Genomic DNA, 16913 nt, shown 5'->3' on the forward strand with positions numbered 1-16913 from the left:
GGATGTAGTATTTGAAAGAAAACCCTTATTGTGATGTTTTTTAGAGTAGGGAAGTCGAAATGAGCGTTGCAGTTATCGATGAAATGAATAATTTTTTTAAAATCCATAGATTTGCTTAATTCTTTCAACCAGTCACTAAAGATATCACTTGTTATCCAAGCTTTCTGGTTAGTTTTGTATGCTATAGGAAACGATTTTACTTTTGAGAAACATCTGGGCTTTACAGAACGACCAATCGTCAGTGGTGGAAATTTTTCACTATTAGTTTGATTGATTGTTGAAGAAAATGGAAAGTCTATAAAGCTATTCGAAAAAAGTTGAAAAGCAAAATGCCTGGTTAATTCTTTAGTCGCTTCGCTTCTCAAACAGTTTTAGGATATTTTAAACTTTCTTATAGTTTATAAAAGTTTTCGTTATGTTAATATAACTTATATATTGATTTTTCTATCCCCTACTTCTTTTAGACTGTGTTTCGGCAATTGCGATTCTACTAACCGCGCATTTTACTTGTATTCTGAATAGGCAATCTCTCTCTCTCTCTCTCTCTTTCCCACGTTAGCTAGGTATAGATTATACAGTGCAATGGTAAAGGGTCTTTGCCCTAAGTGGCTGGGCTGACGTCATAATTTACTATGTGTCTTTGGACACGCCAAGTCATTATTTCGAAGCGCCTGTCGTTTCCACGCCCAGTGCGGACGAATTTTAAATCGCACTGTATTTTCAGAGTGGCTACTAAATCTTAGAACCATAAGATTTGTGTCGATTTTTGTTTCTTTCTTTATAGGCAGATAATGGTTTTGATTAAAGCCCCTTATGGAAAACGTATTTAGAAAAATTTTCCCTTTCCGTACCACAAACCAGTGCAGAAAATCGTGTCTAACTTTTCCTTTACGGAATAGGGAAAAGGACTTTCCTGCACCGATAGCAATCAAGCAGAGATTTACGTCATCACCACTGCATAATAAAGAGTTTCGAAAGAATATAGTATTTGAAGTAAAAGAGCAATCGGGATTTTATACAATCGTCTATAGAAGAGATTCTCATCCATTGACACGCAGACATACCAATACAATAGCGTTTTCCTCTATCTCGGCCATATCGGCTGTGACGTCATTACAATAATTATCCGATTGCTTAAATTCTTTCCCGGATCTGACGAGGACACGATGTATATTTCGCACAGAACCACTATAGAATAACTTTTCTGTATTTTTTTTCCGCATTACTCTTCTGTAGTGATTTTTCTTGCGAGAGCGGTCTTAAGAAGAAACGCATGGAAATTATTCTAATCGTAAACACCAGAAATCAGTGACAAGTCGCCAAAGATTTGAGAGGCTGCATTTAGACTTCGCACCCCTCACCCGCGGCAATTTGGAAAAGAATTTCCTGCGGAAAACGGATTTTGAATACGAAAGAAAAACTATTTTATATTGATTTTATTTTAGATATATTTCAAATATTCAAGTCTCAAAATTTATTATTTATTACAAAAAATATTGCGTGTTCCTTCGAATTTAAATTTCGGCATTTGGTTCACAGGAAGGAGTTGAAAATGTTTTCCTAAGCCTACAACAAAATAATAAAATTGTTCTTCGGGCGGATAAAGCAGAATAACTTAGTTTAGTTGCTAACGAATGGGAAAGAATGAAGATTTTATAGAACTAGAAGAGGATTCTACAACTGAAATTCTATCAAAGAGTAGAACGCCTATTTTAAAAATTGCATTCAAAACTCATAAACCCGGGGGAAAATGTAGACCTTTAGTAGATTTTCGCAATTCTACTTAGAAGAATATCTTGAAAAAAAATTATACGGTGGCCCCTACTCGGATTACAGAAAAACACGGGGCAGATGGAGTTAATTAATTAACGGAATATTAAGTGCGGAGAGAACACCGATGATCCGTTCGAGTTTAAATTAATTCCTCAAATGTGCGTTTGAACATTTGTATGTATTGTCTTAGAAGAATTTTTTAAAGGATTTTTTGAATGATTAATTCGTCCTGGACATATATTTTTACCAAGAGATCTTGTTTTATAAATACGTAAAATGGACCAGAATGTCATCTTCAGTCCTGCAGTTTAAGATCAACAAGCCATTGTCGGTAGCAAACTTAACTAAGTTTTTGTACGGATTAACCATAATATTTTTGTCGCGCACATTACGGATCAGAGAAATTTTTTATCTGAGAAGGTGAATCCATTAATTGATCCACATAAAAAATCAAATTTCCTATTACAGGTATCCTTTACTTAACGTGGGATTTGATTAACGCGCGAAATTAATAACAGTAATCCCTTTATATACGCTGCAGAAGTTTTAATTTACGCAGCTTTACCAGTTGTCTTTACTTAACATGGATACCATATTTTGTCTAACGCGATTTTGGTATACGCGGTAAGATTGAGGAATTAATTAACTTTTTATTTATTTTACCTTTAACTGATCTAAACTCCTATCGCGATTACCTAGTGGATTAATATATGTTACAGTGAGTAAAATGCTTACTTTATTTTTAAAAAGTCAACTTCTTAAGAGAATAACAATCACATTCTCACAAAATAAAGAAATAAATCATAAAAGCCAAACGAGCTACAGCTGAACCTGTCTCTTTTTTTTAAAAAACTCTTTCCGCCTTGTGGGCACCTTTTAGCAAGTCCATTATGGGTTCGGGCGGGTGGTGAGGGACGAGACCCAACATATTATCTGGACGGACCAACCCCCTAAAAATTCCTGGGAATTTTTAGACCCGTCCGGATTCGAACCCAGGTTTCTTGGAGCGGTCGTCTGCCACCTTAACCGCTCGGCCATCCGGCCGATGTTTTCGAGATAGATAAAACAATCCTTTTTTCCCCCAATGTTTACCCAACAGAATAGTGACATTCAAGGAATAAGAGTGCCGAAATGGAAAACAGAATAAAGTATGTGTAACTGTACTCTTAACGGTAGCATGTTAATGAAAAATGTCTTGTAATATTTCGGTGTAAATGATAATTGAATCAGAAATGCCTTGTGTGTTATGCGAAAAATATATATACGAATTTTGAGTCTACGCTGCTATATAAAGGAATTTATATAAGATTTTAGTACTTAGATGCAACGAATAGAGTAAGGTTTGAGAGAATTAAGTGGACGATAATCATTTTTGCATAATTTGGCCACGTAAAATGAAAAAATAGACATATTTATGCCGAATGGAAAATTTAATTCAGTTTTTTTATTGTCGTTTTTACAATAAAAATGGAGATTTTAGGGGGTTGAAAAGGAATTACATTGTTCGGTAGCAGAAAATTGGTTGGGAAGTGCAGGAAGTGTGTGTGTAAGAATAAATGGAAGGACGCGCGTGCGACGGACTGGAACACGGCCCGAGCCCGTGCATCGTTCATATTTATATTATTTCTATTGTTGGTTTTTTGGTGGTCCGAAGGGGTTCTTCCAACGGGACAGTGGGCCGCCGATAAAGCGAAAATCCCAAAGGGGGCCCGGAGGGCGGCTCAAGAACGAGATACGCACGGAGAGCGGCCCAGCTACAAAAGGGACCTGCAGGGCGGAACCGGAATCCGTATCTTAATCTGGATGTAATCGACCAACTGCGGGTTCAGCACAGGGCACCAGATCCGCCCAACAAGCAGGCAGTTGTCCCGGGAAACCCCCCGCCAAGCGATGGAACTCGGATGCCTGTTGTATTACAGATTGTAAGCAACTGACAATGATGAGTCTATTGTTGACCTTTGGCTTTTATTAACAATTTTGCGCGTTTATTGCTAATGTTTCACAACTCTAAACCATTTATTTACAAAACGGCTTCTCAAATTTTAAAACTTTTATTTGAATTTCATCCGAAACATCTTCCTCGTCCGAAAATTTCAAAAAAGTGTATCGTTTCTTCCATAAATCGTCTTAAATTCCCTTCCGATGTTGCGTTTCGTCGTTATCTCGCCATCCAGTAACGAGTGTTGGCATTCAAATTTCTATTAATATTTAAAAATTAGTTTTCAATCGGCAATTTTCTTATTTAAACAAAATTTTCTGTACTGTGAACACCGACGTCGCTTGCGTTGCTTTCTTCTTTGCTCTTGTTTCACTCATCATATTTGCATGCTGATTAAATGTCTGGTATCATCGGGCTGCATTTGAAAAAATTGTACGGTACACCTATAAATTCCCACTGTCGCCGCCTGTCCGGCTGTCTTCCATTCATCTCCAGAACGGACTCAGATGAAAGAAAGACCTTATGATATGGAAACCTTAGGGACAGGAGACCCCGACTAAGTATGTGCGGAGTTCCGATGCAAACCGGAAGTCATGTTACTTCAATTAAAAATTGTTCGCCTGAAAAGTGTTAGATAGATGACCGGCACGACTCTATTGTTAAAAGAAAAGTATGATGTACTATACAGGGGCAAGCCACTAATAATTTATGGTGGAGGGCACATTTTAAATTAAAAATTGCACTTTACAGTTTTCGCCGATCCCTCTTCAGTCTATAAACAATAAAATTGTTTTGTAACATACAGTTAATAATTTTTTTTTTTTTTAACAAAGATGTAAAATATGAAAATAACTTACGATCTGCTCAGAATTTTCACCGATATTTTGGGCCTGTCCGACATCAATCGCGATCGCGTAACATTGTTCTTTTATTTTTATATGTGACGTCGTCGTCGCATACGTCATTTATTAACATTTCGCTATTCGAATTAAGTTATAATTATTTTTAATCGCTACATGTTCTGCAAATTTTCGTAGATATGCATGGTGTTGTAGAAATAAAATTTTAATATTATTTTTACTGCATAAACCGAGGTGATTGAGTATTTTTTAACACTTTCACGGTGGATTGGAATAAAGACACATTTGTATGTATCGTCTTAGAAGAATCTTTTTAAGGATTTTTTGTAAAGAAGATCACTTGTTAATTTAATTATTATTTCACAAGAGCTAGTTCTTTTTCTTTCTTGCTTTATTGTACTTTTTGATAATCTTTCAAATTATCTTCCAGTCCTGATATCCTTTTTGGTAACAAAATAAACCTCTTGTTTGTTCCATTTCTCGCGTATTTCAACATGTGTGTTGGTCAGATTCGTTGATTAAAAAGGAACATTAATATCTAAAACAGCGTTTTAGAGATAAATGCACGCCACTGAATTTTTATAGGAAGATGATTGATTAAAATTGTACACAAGATTATAGAGCATGTGTAAAGTCTACTTTTTCGATACCCGAAATTACCTAACGTTTACGGCGTTAAATAAACCAAAAACGAAAACGAAGGTCTGTCGGATTTGAAAATTTTTTAATTGAAATAACGTGACTTTTGATTTGTGTCGGAAGTTCATATATAATTTATCGGGCCTCCTGCCCCTAAACTTTCTATATCTGGTCTTGAATTTAATTTATTTAACACCGTTCTCGAGATTAACGAAATACAAACAGACAAAAAACAGTGAAAATTCATGTCTTCAATTTTTTAAAATTGCAGCCCAATTACTACAAAGCTGTTAAGATCATAAATGACGTCATAAATATCAGAATACCGAATATCTTCTAACACTTTAAAGTGGCCAGCAAATCACCTTCGTGACACGACCTTTGAACTTTTACCACAATAAACGCTGTTGTTGTAACCGTTTTAAATTATATAATTCTTTTAGTACGTCTTTGTTCGGATCGACATTAATTATAATGTGTTTTATGTCTAAGAGTTACTTGTCAATATAGTCCGGACACGAATATAAATATTGCGATTCGCTACGTAATTTAGATAAATCAAAAAATTTCCCATAAAATTTACTTCATTTAAAGAATTAAAACACGCTTGGAAAAATTGTTAATAATTTTAATATTATGAAAAACATCTAAAAGTGATAAAAATTCTAAAGATTTTATGTCTGAAAATCTGTCAATATAATTATAATTTTCTTTTAATTATACTGTAATTAAATATAACTTTGCAAAAAAACGTACATAAAAATAACATTGAATACTCTTTACTTTTTAAATCTTAAACAATTCACTTAGTCAGATAGCCCCCTACCAGTGGCTAAGGGATAGAATCGTTGGAAGCGTTACATGTGTGTAGTTTTCACCAGCTAAACTGGTTGAGGTTTGTGCTCTGTAAAGCGCATGCGCCAATGCCCATAATCTGGCTTTTCTAGAGTACCTAGGGTGCATATACTTTTAGTTTTGTATGGATCGATCTGTAAAATCGGATCAACCCTTGTCACGTGATACAGATAGCTTCTGTCATGGCGGAAAGTATACAAGTAGGATCGAAGATGGCGGCTAACATTTGTTAGTTAATAATAGTCTCTCCTTGTTATACTGATACCATATACTGATTTTTAAAAATATTATACGTATAATATCTCTGAAACTCTGTATATGTTAACTAACAAGGATCAATTAATTAAATTAAAATAATCCATTTTATCCCTCGATATTAAAACAGTAGTTGGTACTAAACGACATACGCTGTTATGAATTATCGTTTATTTGACAAAATTGTTTGTGCTCATTCATACGAATTTTTAAATCGTATTACTCTGTGAACAAAATTGTTTTCCACAAAATAAAATTTAAATAAAAATTTTACAAAATTAAAAATAAAACTTGCAGAAAAGGTGAAAGTGCACGTCATACATTCTTGCTGTACAACTTCGCAAAATTGTCTCTAAATACTTATTTTTTCATCTCAGTTTATCGGATACTTTAATAATGATGTTTTTACTTGCCATTTATAAGTTTTAAATAAGTTTCTTTGTCAACAATTAAACGTGTTTCTTCGTTATTTACTGTAAGCTTAACTTCAACCATGGCTTGACGGCCGGATGGCCGAGCGGTCAAGGTGGCAGCCTACCGCTCTGGGGGACCCGGGATCGAATCCGAACGGGTCGAAAAATCCCCAGGAATTTTTCGGGGGTGGTCCGTTCGGATATGTCGGGCCCCGTCCCTCACCACCCGGTCGCCCCATTGTGGGCCTGGCCGAACCCATAATGGGCCTACTAAAAGAGGCCCTCTTAGTGCCCACAGGGCAGAAAGAGTTAAAAAAAAAAAACTTCAACCATGGAAGCCGCCATCTTTAATCTCTTATCCGATCCAAACGATCCTACCCTCCGCTCGGATTAGTTTGATCGCGATCCAGTTGATCCTAGATGGCGTTTGTATACGCAAATAGAGATTGATCGGATCGCAGTAGTTCCTTTGTATACACAATTTGAACGATCGAAGTGATCTTGGATCAGTTTGATTCCAAAAGTATATGCACCCCTAGATCTCACGAGTCATCTCCGCCATGTTCTGTCGACTGTCATCACGTGGTCTGAGGGTTTACATTAAGAAATGGCGACTTTTTTTAGTTTAATAAAGCATTTTATTCCTAAAAGTGCTTTATTGAACTAAAAAAATCGTCATTTCTTAATATAAACACATAGAACACGTGATGACAGTCGACAGAACATAGCGGCGATGAACCGTGTGTCGCTACTCTCATATCTAGGTACTCTAGGTTTATAAAATGAACACGTCGCAAACGAATTTGGGAAGATGTCACGTTTGTGTAACCCATTTCTGACCCGCCAACGGGCAATAGAGCCGCGTCGGCCCTCCAAACATTTGATTTTTGTCGCTGTCTATAAGTTTTATGGGATGGACACGTATATCTTAACGAATAAAAAAATACTTATTCACACGTCAGCTGATAAGTGAAATTCACGTAGAAAGCGCGGGAACACGCTCGGCAGTGCTGGCGCTTCGAAATGGACTAGTCAACTAAAGGAGGATGCACACATGCGGCGCGGCAAGGAAAAGCGATGACGCAAACCCGTCTTCGCCGCGCGGCAGCACGACCACACAAGCGGCTATCCGTTTACATTTCGGCGCATGCGTTCAGTATTCAAGATGGCGAACGATATCGACACTCCGCTATCCACGTGTTTACAAATTTTGTTTTGTACGGCTCGTTTTATTTAGCTAGAAGATTTCGTCGAAGATTCGAATGAATATTTTGGATTAGAGATATCGTATTGGCAAGAATCTTGCCGAGATATTTTGTTGGATCGATAAAGAACTGATGTACAAAATAGGCTTATTCTTCGATTAAGATCTCTCGATAAAGAATACTATTTCGAGTAAGATTCGGTTGTTTTGTTCTTTGAATTAAATAATATATGATTACTGCATCTGTGTATAATTTGTGTTAAATTTATTATTCTTTCCTCTTTATTCTGATGTTAGTTATCTCGGTTAACCTCGAACTTTCCGCCATTAAAACACCACGTGATTGTATTTTCTCACGTGACTGCCAGACGAAATGTTATTGGCTGATAGAAACGCGTCTTGGCGGCGGCGGCCGCGAAAGATAGAATTCGACCAACTTTCGCGGCATGAGAAAAGCGGCACGAAATAGACCTCTGCGGCGAGAAAAAGTGACGTCATTCTGCCGCTTTTCCTTGCCGCGCTGCATGTGTGCAGCCGGCTTAAAACGGCAGCACTCGTGGCGGCAACACTGGTGATGTAACTGAGGCGGGGGTGGAACTTCGCCCATGCACAAGGCAATTCACATGCTGGCCATACGCTCGCAATCTAAACATCGAAAAGTGAAAACAAAATTTTTTTTTATAATTTTCTTTACCACTGAGGCGCCATAGGATTTAGCGCCTGGAGCGACTACTCTGTTCGTTTTAGGGCTGTTTCACACTATGACCGACTGGGCCGACCGGTCCGACTCCTAGTCGTATTGCCATGGCAACAGCAGTCGGTCGACAAACTGGTCGTTCCAGTCGGACAGATTTAAAAAGTTAAATATTTGTAGTCGCGTCGGAGCAGTCGGTGAGCTACAGCCAATGAGAGCTTCGAAGCTATAACCAATCAGAGTTTAGATTTATCCGAAGTTAGAAAATGGCGGAAGGTAAAGTTTCTCGGAAGCTTTAATAAACGAAGTTAGAAAATATCCATGGCTTTATGATATTCGGCGAGCCGATTATAAAGGCGACATTGAAAAAAATAATTGGTTAGAGTAAAGCGAAAGGTATCCAGCTAAAAAAATAGTCTTAAACTTCATATTAACGAATAGACGTAGACATATCTAAATATAATTTGATACGCTGAATCGATTGGTATTAAAAAAATATTACTTACGATCAACCGTTTAAAAGTTACGAACAATTTTTTATTTCCGTCTATTTGCTTCGTTTAAGAACAACTTTATTAAGAAATACGCAGGCACTCATCGATATTAACAAAACGAATTACTTTAATTCACCATAATACATTTCATTTACAAGAGAAAGCGACATTAAAAATGCTAAAATGGTGTCGTTAGCCCGCGAACACACGACAACCTTATAAAGACGGCCATGTTTTCTGTTTAAATTGAAAAACTTACCACGAACTTACTACGATTCTAACTTACCAGGTTCTGATCTGTAAGACGCGTTCCGATTGGTCCTTACGAGTCGGCCATCGACATAATCGTACTCAGTGTGAATTCTTTTACTACTAGTCGGTCCGATTATAGGATCGGTCGGGTCGGACCGGTCGGACCAGTCGGTGACAGTGTGAAACAGCCCTTACGGTGGGGCCGGCTCTGACTGTAAAGCCTGGACTCCACATTACCGGAATCCGCGACGTAATCGTAAAATGGAAAGCCAAACTGACGAAACTTTCAGTTTTGGAACGTTCAGTTGGACAGAAACAAGACTGAAAGCAGAGTTAAAAATTATTTAACTTTTCCGTTTTCGTTCTGCGCTTCTGTCGTGCTGCAACCAATAAAAACGCAAGGATTTGTGACGCGTAGTCACGTGTATTAGTCACGTGTAGTTTGTTGTCGTAATGGCGGAAAGTGTAGCGAAAAGAACGAAGAAACAAATAGATTTGTAATTATTCATCGAAGAATTTAGAAAATACAGATGTCTGCACGACAAAAAATGTAAATAATTCAAAGATTATTAACAATTTCGTTGTTGATAAATGCAGAGAAAGCATAACGAAATCCGTAGCGTCATCCATGTTCGACTCTACGACAATTACAGAACTGATCAACAGATGGCGCATTTCCACGTAAAGTTCATTTCGATGCTAGTAGCGTCAAGGTAAAACGAAAACAGAACTGAAATGAAAACGCTGTATGTTTCAGTTCCGTTTATGAGTTTCTGTTTACAGGTAATGTGGAGTCCAGGCTTAAGACATTCTGATAGCATTACTTGGAGTGCAAAGGGCCACAATCATTACAAATTCCACTTTGAATTTTCAAAAATACAGATAACATTACTTTAGAATAAATTAATGATTCGACATTTCTATAATTTTATTTATTAGAAAACAGAAAGCATTATTTTAACTTAAAAATCATAAAGTAATCCTGTTTCTAATGAACATTATTATAATAAAATAATCCTTTGTGAAATATTTCAAACCGATTAATGTTTTTACGTAACGCGTGACGTAAAAATATGACGGGATCATAATACCTCACGCGTTCCAAACAATACATTCTAACAATACGTAACGAATTGTTAGAATGCATTGTTGACTTTTTCTATTGTAGGTGGCTATTGTTAAGGCTAAATTTGTTCGAAAGTTCCGCGTTTCATTGAGATTTGAGAACAAATTGTGATTAAGCAATGTACGGGAGGCAGGAAGGGCTCTCTATGTCGCCTTTCTCTTAGGCTTGCTCGACTAAAAAGATGAAATTTCCTGTCGGCCTTTTCATTCGAGTTACTCTTTACTCTTCACTCAAATTAACTCCTTGTGTTCTGCATCATTAAGGTTCGCTCAGATGAAGACGAAGACAGCACCCCGTTCTAGAAAAGCCCGCGGAAGGCGAACAGGCCCGCGTAGGGCGAAGAGGCCTTCCTAGGGCGAAGAAAGAAGATACAAGAACGGGTCGAAGGCCGCCGTCGACACCGTTCTAATCAGGCCCGCGTAGGGCGAACAGGCCTTCCTAGGGCGAAGAACGAAAATACAAGAACGGGTCGAAGGCAAAAGACGGTGAGGCTTTCTGTGTTTCGTTTCTTTAAGGCCCGCTCGAGTTAAGAGGGCGACCGGAGATGGAGAGGGCTTTTTGTGTCCCGTTTTATTAAATCGCGCGCAGGGCGAGTATTTTTTATTTTTTATTTTTTTATTGTTTTTGGTTAATGAGGTTCGGTATGAGATTGAACTAAATTTTGTGATTTTAACGTGCATTTTATTACGACTTTGTGTATTTATAGATTTCCGTTTTTTTTTTTTTTATTACTAGTTTTTGTAATATTGCATTTCTTAGTTCAGATAGTAATAATTTCGAATAGCTGAATCCAGAGGTAATTATGAATATTTTCATCGTGCGAGTTAGGAAGAACTCGGCTCGACAAGTGATGTTGGTCACTCGTGGAGTTGCATTCTTTCCAACTCTTGGTGGAACTCTGAAGCAGCCACCTCCACGTGGTGAGTTCTGGGTTGTCGTTCGTCTGGTAATGACGAACGGCAGGCGAAGAGCTGCTTGTTCCATTTTATCCATTCGGCGCTGCTGCGCAGCTTTCTTATGCCGATTGACATTGAAAACCCTAAGTGTTTTGGTGTTTGGTTGAAATAGTCGAGTACAAAATCAAATTTAAATTTATTATAAACCGTTGATAAGTAATTTACGATTGTCCCTCCTGTGATTTATTAATTCTAAAACTGAAATATTTTGTTAAATACATTCTATTATATTAACTCCGGCTTTCTTGATGGGTCGGTATTGACCCTTCAGGGGTCAATGAAAGTTTGCGGGGATAGCTAAGACTTTGCAAATACAGTATTTACAATTTTACACATTTTTCTTTTTCTATCGAAAGCAACGCTAGCGACGACAATTTTTCCTCCGACCCAGTGTTCCTGGCCAATGTATGAATTCTCTCCGTGGTCGAAAAACTGCGCTCAACAGACCCACTGGTAGATGGTACCGTAAATATTGACGATATTAAGTTTTTTTTCGTTACTACTGTACTACGATTCTTGTTGAATAAATGAATTACTGTATTCAGAAAAGTTTATGGTTTCTTAGTACCCGTAAGCTTAATTAATTCCCAACAATAAGACAGAAGTTCAATAACATTAATTCACGCGGCTTTATTAGCTGTGTTTAGACGATATGTATGACGATAAGTGATGATTGACGACTTAATCAGATTAATGTTTTCTAACAGATAAAGAGTACAGTGGTGCCTCGTATAACGTACGCCTCGAATAACGGACGCTGCGAACAACGGACTTTCCGGCATAATTGGTGACTGCTCCATGGGTGCGTTCTTTAATAGCGGTCGCTCTGCTTCTCCGCTACTACGGGAGTGCGCTGCTGTTTGTAGACATTTAGAAACGATGGTGAAAGAAAGAAAGATGGCAGCGCCCGCACTATCGATAGTATCATGATGGAGGAATCTATAATTCTAAAATATGAGCTTTTAAAGGCAAAAGAAGAGTCCCAATTGTAAAATTTAACCATAAAATGGATTATTTGTTGAAAGAGCATTCAAAATAGCCACGAAAAAAATTAGAACGCCGGCTACCATTCGAAAAAAATTCGTAAAGACACTTACATCACCGCGTGCGCTAACTCGCGCTTTCACAATTTCTAAATTCTCATTTATAAAACCACATAATGGACCCGGAAACGAAACTATCTGAGCCATGGAGGACGCCATGTTGCTTTCCACCGTAAACTACTGCTACAAGCGGCCGTTTTTGCCGTTCGAAGGCGCGCACTCCCATCGGAATTTAGGAACGCGTTCCGCAGGAATTTTTAAACGGATGTCGCTCGCGCAGAGTTACGCGGAGGAATAAAAGAACGCACCCCATGTTCATTTTTTTATGATACAGCAGTTATTTTATGCTGCGGAACGAATTAGATGTTTTAACATGTATTTCTATGGGAAAATGCGTTTCGTATAACGGACGTTTCACTTAACGGATGTGCACCTGGAACGGATTAAGTACAGTACGTTATATGAGGCACCACTGTATTGTTCGACTTTCTGCCTTCTTTTCCCTTTCTTTTTTCAGTGTCTTTATTCGATGCCTACGGTCAAAATTTGTCTTCTGAAAAGTATTTCAACCGATTCTTTTAGTTTTAAAATATTCATATTTCGTACGTTTAATTCTTTCAGAATATTTAAAGCGGAAGTTTACGTTTTCGCAAGGTTGGTTATGGACGACAGCATCCGTTATTTAGAGTGTCCACTATTTAGAAGTAAATATAATATGTCTTATTTGAAGGGTCTAAGGATTGTAAAAATTTCCCTTAAGTAGAAGTGTCCTCTATTCGAGAGTGTCCGTTAAAGTTTCACTGTATTATGATTTCTTTTTTACAGATCTATATAACTTTGGAATTGTAGAAGTTTATAGTCAGAAAAGATTTCCAGAATCATTTTTTAAGTGAGAAAATATCAACTTTTAAGTCGCCTTATATTTTATTTTATTCATAATTCCATCCTATAATCTTACGCGTTAGAGCATTCCGTTCTAAACGTTATCGTATTTTTTTTTTTTTTTTTTTTTTTTTCAAATAGAGAAATCATTCATTTTTAACTAGTTGATTTTCAAAACGATAACTACAGTACAGGTATACCTCGACTTACGTCCCTCTCGAGTTACGTCGTTCCCGATTTTACGTCGTTTGTCAAAAAAGTATATGGAAAAATAAAAATCAAATTTAAGTCAATTTATTCGACTTTAAATCTGTCCGCCATAAACATTGAAGACGTGATATCACTAGAAAAGCGTTGAAAGCGCATAAAATCATATTAAAATATGTACATTTACAGTAAATGTTAATATAATCATCATAAATCCTAGGGAACGAACCGTGAAAACATCTAAGTTTCTGTGTTGTCGTCTTATTTAGCGGTCTTTAAGTGCTCATTATTGGCGTTTCCTCCATTATTGGCGTTTAGTTACGACATAAGTCGAAACTACGACTTACATCGTAACTACACAAGTAAATTCGACTTACGTCGTTTTTCGACTTACGTCGCCTTTCCTGGAACCAATTACCGACGTAAGTCGAGGTATACCTGTATATCTATTACAAGTATGATGCCTAAATTTGCGAAAATCAGTGGATATTTGTTACTCAACATCATTTCTGTTAAACTAATTATTAAACTATGTATCGAAGTTGCGGAAATTAACGGGAGAGGGGGAAAAATACTTTTGCAGTACAGTTCTTTCAAGGAAAGTCGTAACAACAAATGTAAAAAACTACTAGTCGGCGCCAGCATTTTACTGTAAATGTCGGGTAGCTATTTATAATTTTTTATGTTGTATAGTAATGTTTTAAACGTAAAAAACAATTAAATTACGGATTTTTACTGATCTATTTAGCTATTTTGAAGTGAACAATCTAATAAATTACGATTTCAAGTTTTAAAAGTTTGTAAACTAATTTTTAATTACTTATTTTTTATTCTAATTAACAAATTCATCTTTTTATAATCGCTGAATTATTAATATTAAAAATTAAACAATATTACATAATAGTAGTTTATCCTGTTATTAATCCACAACTGTAAAATTATATGGCTTCAGAACGGTGAAAAAAGCCATTTCTGATTCAAAACGGATTCTGGTATATTTTCTTATTAAAGCTTGCAGCATTACTTCTTGCCGCCAGCAGATGGCTACGCTTTGTCAACCATATTCAGCAAACGAAATCAACGAGGCAGTTAAGGAGACAAATTCCCTGACTTTTTGACAGTTTTCGACAAATTCCCTGACGTTTTGACAATTTTCGACAAATTCCCTGACTTTTTCCGAAACTAATGAAAATCCCTGACTTTCCAGGTGCGTAGGAACCCTATATATATATATATAGGGTTCCTACGCACCTGGAATATATATACAGGGTATTTTAATAGCATAAAAATCAGAAATATTGTGTTAAATGAAGACTGCAGGTGTGAAATTTCACGCCTTGTATAAATGAAATAATAACACTTCCTCCCACAACCTATGCACCTATATACAGGGTTCCTGTATATATATATATATATATATATTATATATAAACGTCCGATGTAGACCGGAAGTCAAGTTATTTCAATTCAAAAATTTCCCCCGAAGTAATGAGCGGCACGACTCCATTGCTCCACAATGTAAAAGGATAATGTACAGGGATAAGACACTACAGTACTAATTTGAGGTGGAGAGCATCTATTTAAAATTAAATAAAAAATTGCTGCGGGCATTGTGACCATGTTACAATAAATAATCGCTCGTTTATTGTGTACTTTACTGTTTGTTTCTGTATTAAACATGTTCATATTGTTATAGATTTAAATAAATCTACCCTTAACTGCCATTGCTGTTTTGATGGGCTTCAAAAATAAATTTTGCAATTAAAATCTAAAATCAAGACTCAAAATCAGAAATTAATAAGTGTTAATGTATTTACAACAAATTGAATGTTAATTAATAAATCCTTAAACATGTATTTGCTAGCCATTTTAACAAATCTCAACGTACAGTGTAAAGCAGTATATTTCTGTATTTACATCATTAAAAATAGGAACATAGTATTTTATACTTTAAAATTTGTCTGTCCACTTGAAGTAGCAGCATGTTAAGGTGATTTGACAAAATGATGGCCAAAGTTAGAATGCACTGACTCACAATAAGGCTGGATAGATTAAACAGCTAAGACCCTACTTACTACTCAGAGGTACCAATATCGAGTTTGGACGAACAACTCGAGATTTTTTTTAATAGGTAGTATGTTCTGGTTAAGTCAGGCTTCATCCCTCACAATCTGGACCCGACATCCAACTTGTTAAGTTGGCAGCTATGGCTCTGAATGACCCAAAATAAAATCCTGATGGGTTCAGCCTTGCCACAATGGGGCAGCCCATTATGACAAAGCTGAACCCATCTAATGAGCATACTAAAAAGACCCTTTTAGTGATCATAGGGAGTAAAACAAAATTTTTTTTGAGATATCTACATTAGTGATTTTATAATTATTTATATTTTGATTGTACAAGTAAAAACACAGTAAATTAATTTCTTTAAATATTTGTAATTGAATATAAATATTAAAATATGTACAAGCCACCATCCTGACAAAAAGAAGCCATAAGGATTCATATAAATTCCATTTTATAAAGATTTCAAAACTGATAAAATCACAATTGGTTATCATTTATCCACATCTGTATAGGCTATATCTATCCATGTCCAACATTAAAATTAGTAGTTCCGAAGTTCATTGTCACTGACCATTTAAATTTTTAATTTCAAGAAATCTAAAGATCACAAGTCATGCATTACATATACAAATGTAGGAATTAATAGGGGGGGAAATATCAAGAATATGAATTAAATATGCTTTATTTAGAAAAAAATTGCTCTTGTATTATCATTTACAAACAAAGAGGATGATATTCCCTACTTTTCTACTAAAAAGTTAGAAAAGAAGGATAAATATTAGTCCTATATTAGCCCCAACACAATTTATATTTATTTTTAACAATAAAATTAAAGTTTAAAGATAACAATTTTGATATACCGTATTTTACTGATTATAAGACAAACTTTTTTTTCGAAAAATTGCCTCCAAAATTAAGGTGCGTCTTATAGTCCCTAGCGTCTTATAGTTCGTAAAATACGGTAAATAAAAGTATCCAAGAAAATGCAATAAATATCCATATTGCTCTTTATTTTCTTCAAAATATCAGTATTATATTAAAAACATTTTTTAACACAAATTAAGAACTCTTTCAAAATGTTTCTAAAATAAATCAAGCTTAGAGCAAGTTTTTACATGTTTATAGTAGTACAAGAAACTATAAGTAAAGCAGTCATATTTTCTGTTAACAGAAGTCTTAAATTTGTACTAATTTAACTCCTTTATTGTATAACATTTTGAAAACAAGTGAATATTAAAAACGTTTATTTCATTT

This window comes from Centruroides vittatus, unplaced genomic scaffold (genome assembly GCF_030686945.1).
Source record: "Centruroides vittatus isolate TY-2023 unplaced genomic scaffold, ASM3068694v2 scaffold_386, whole genome shotgun sequence".
Classification (NCBI taxonomy): domain Eukaryota; kingdom Metazoa; phylum Arthropoda; class Arachnida; order Scorpiones; family Buthidae; genus Centruroides; species Centruroides vittatus.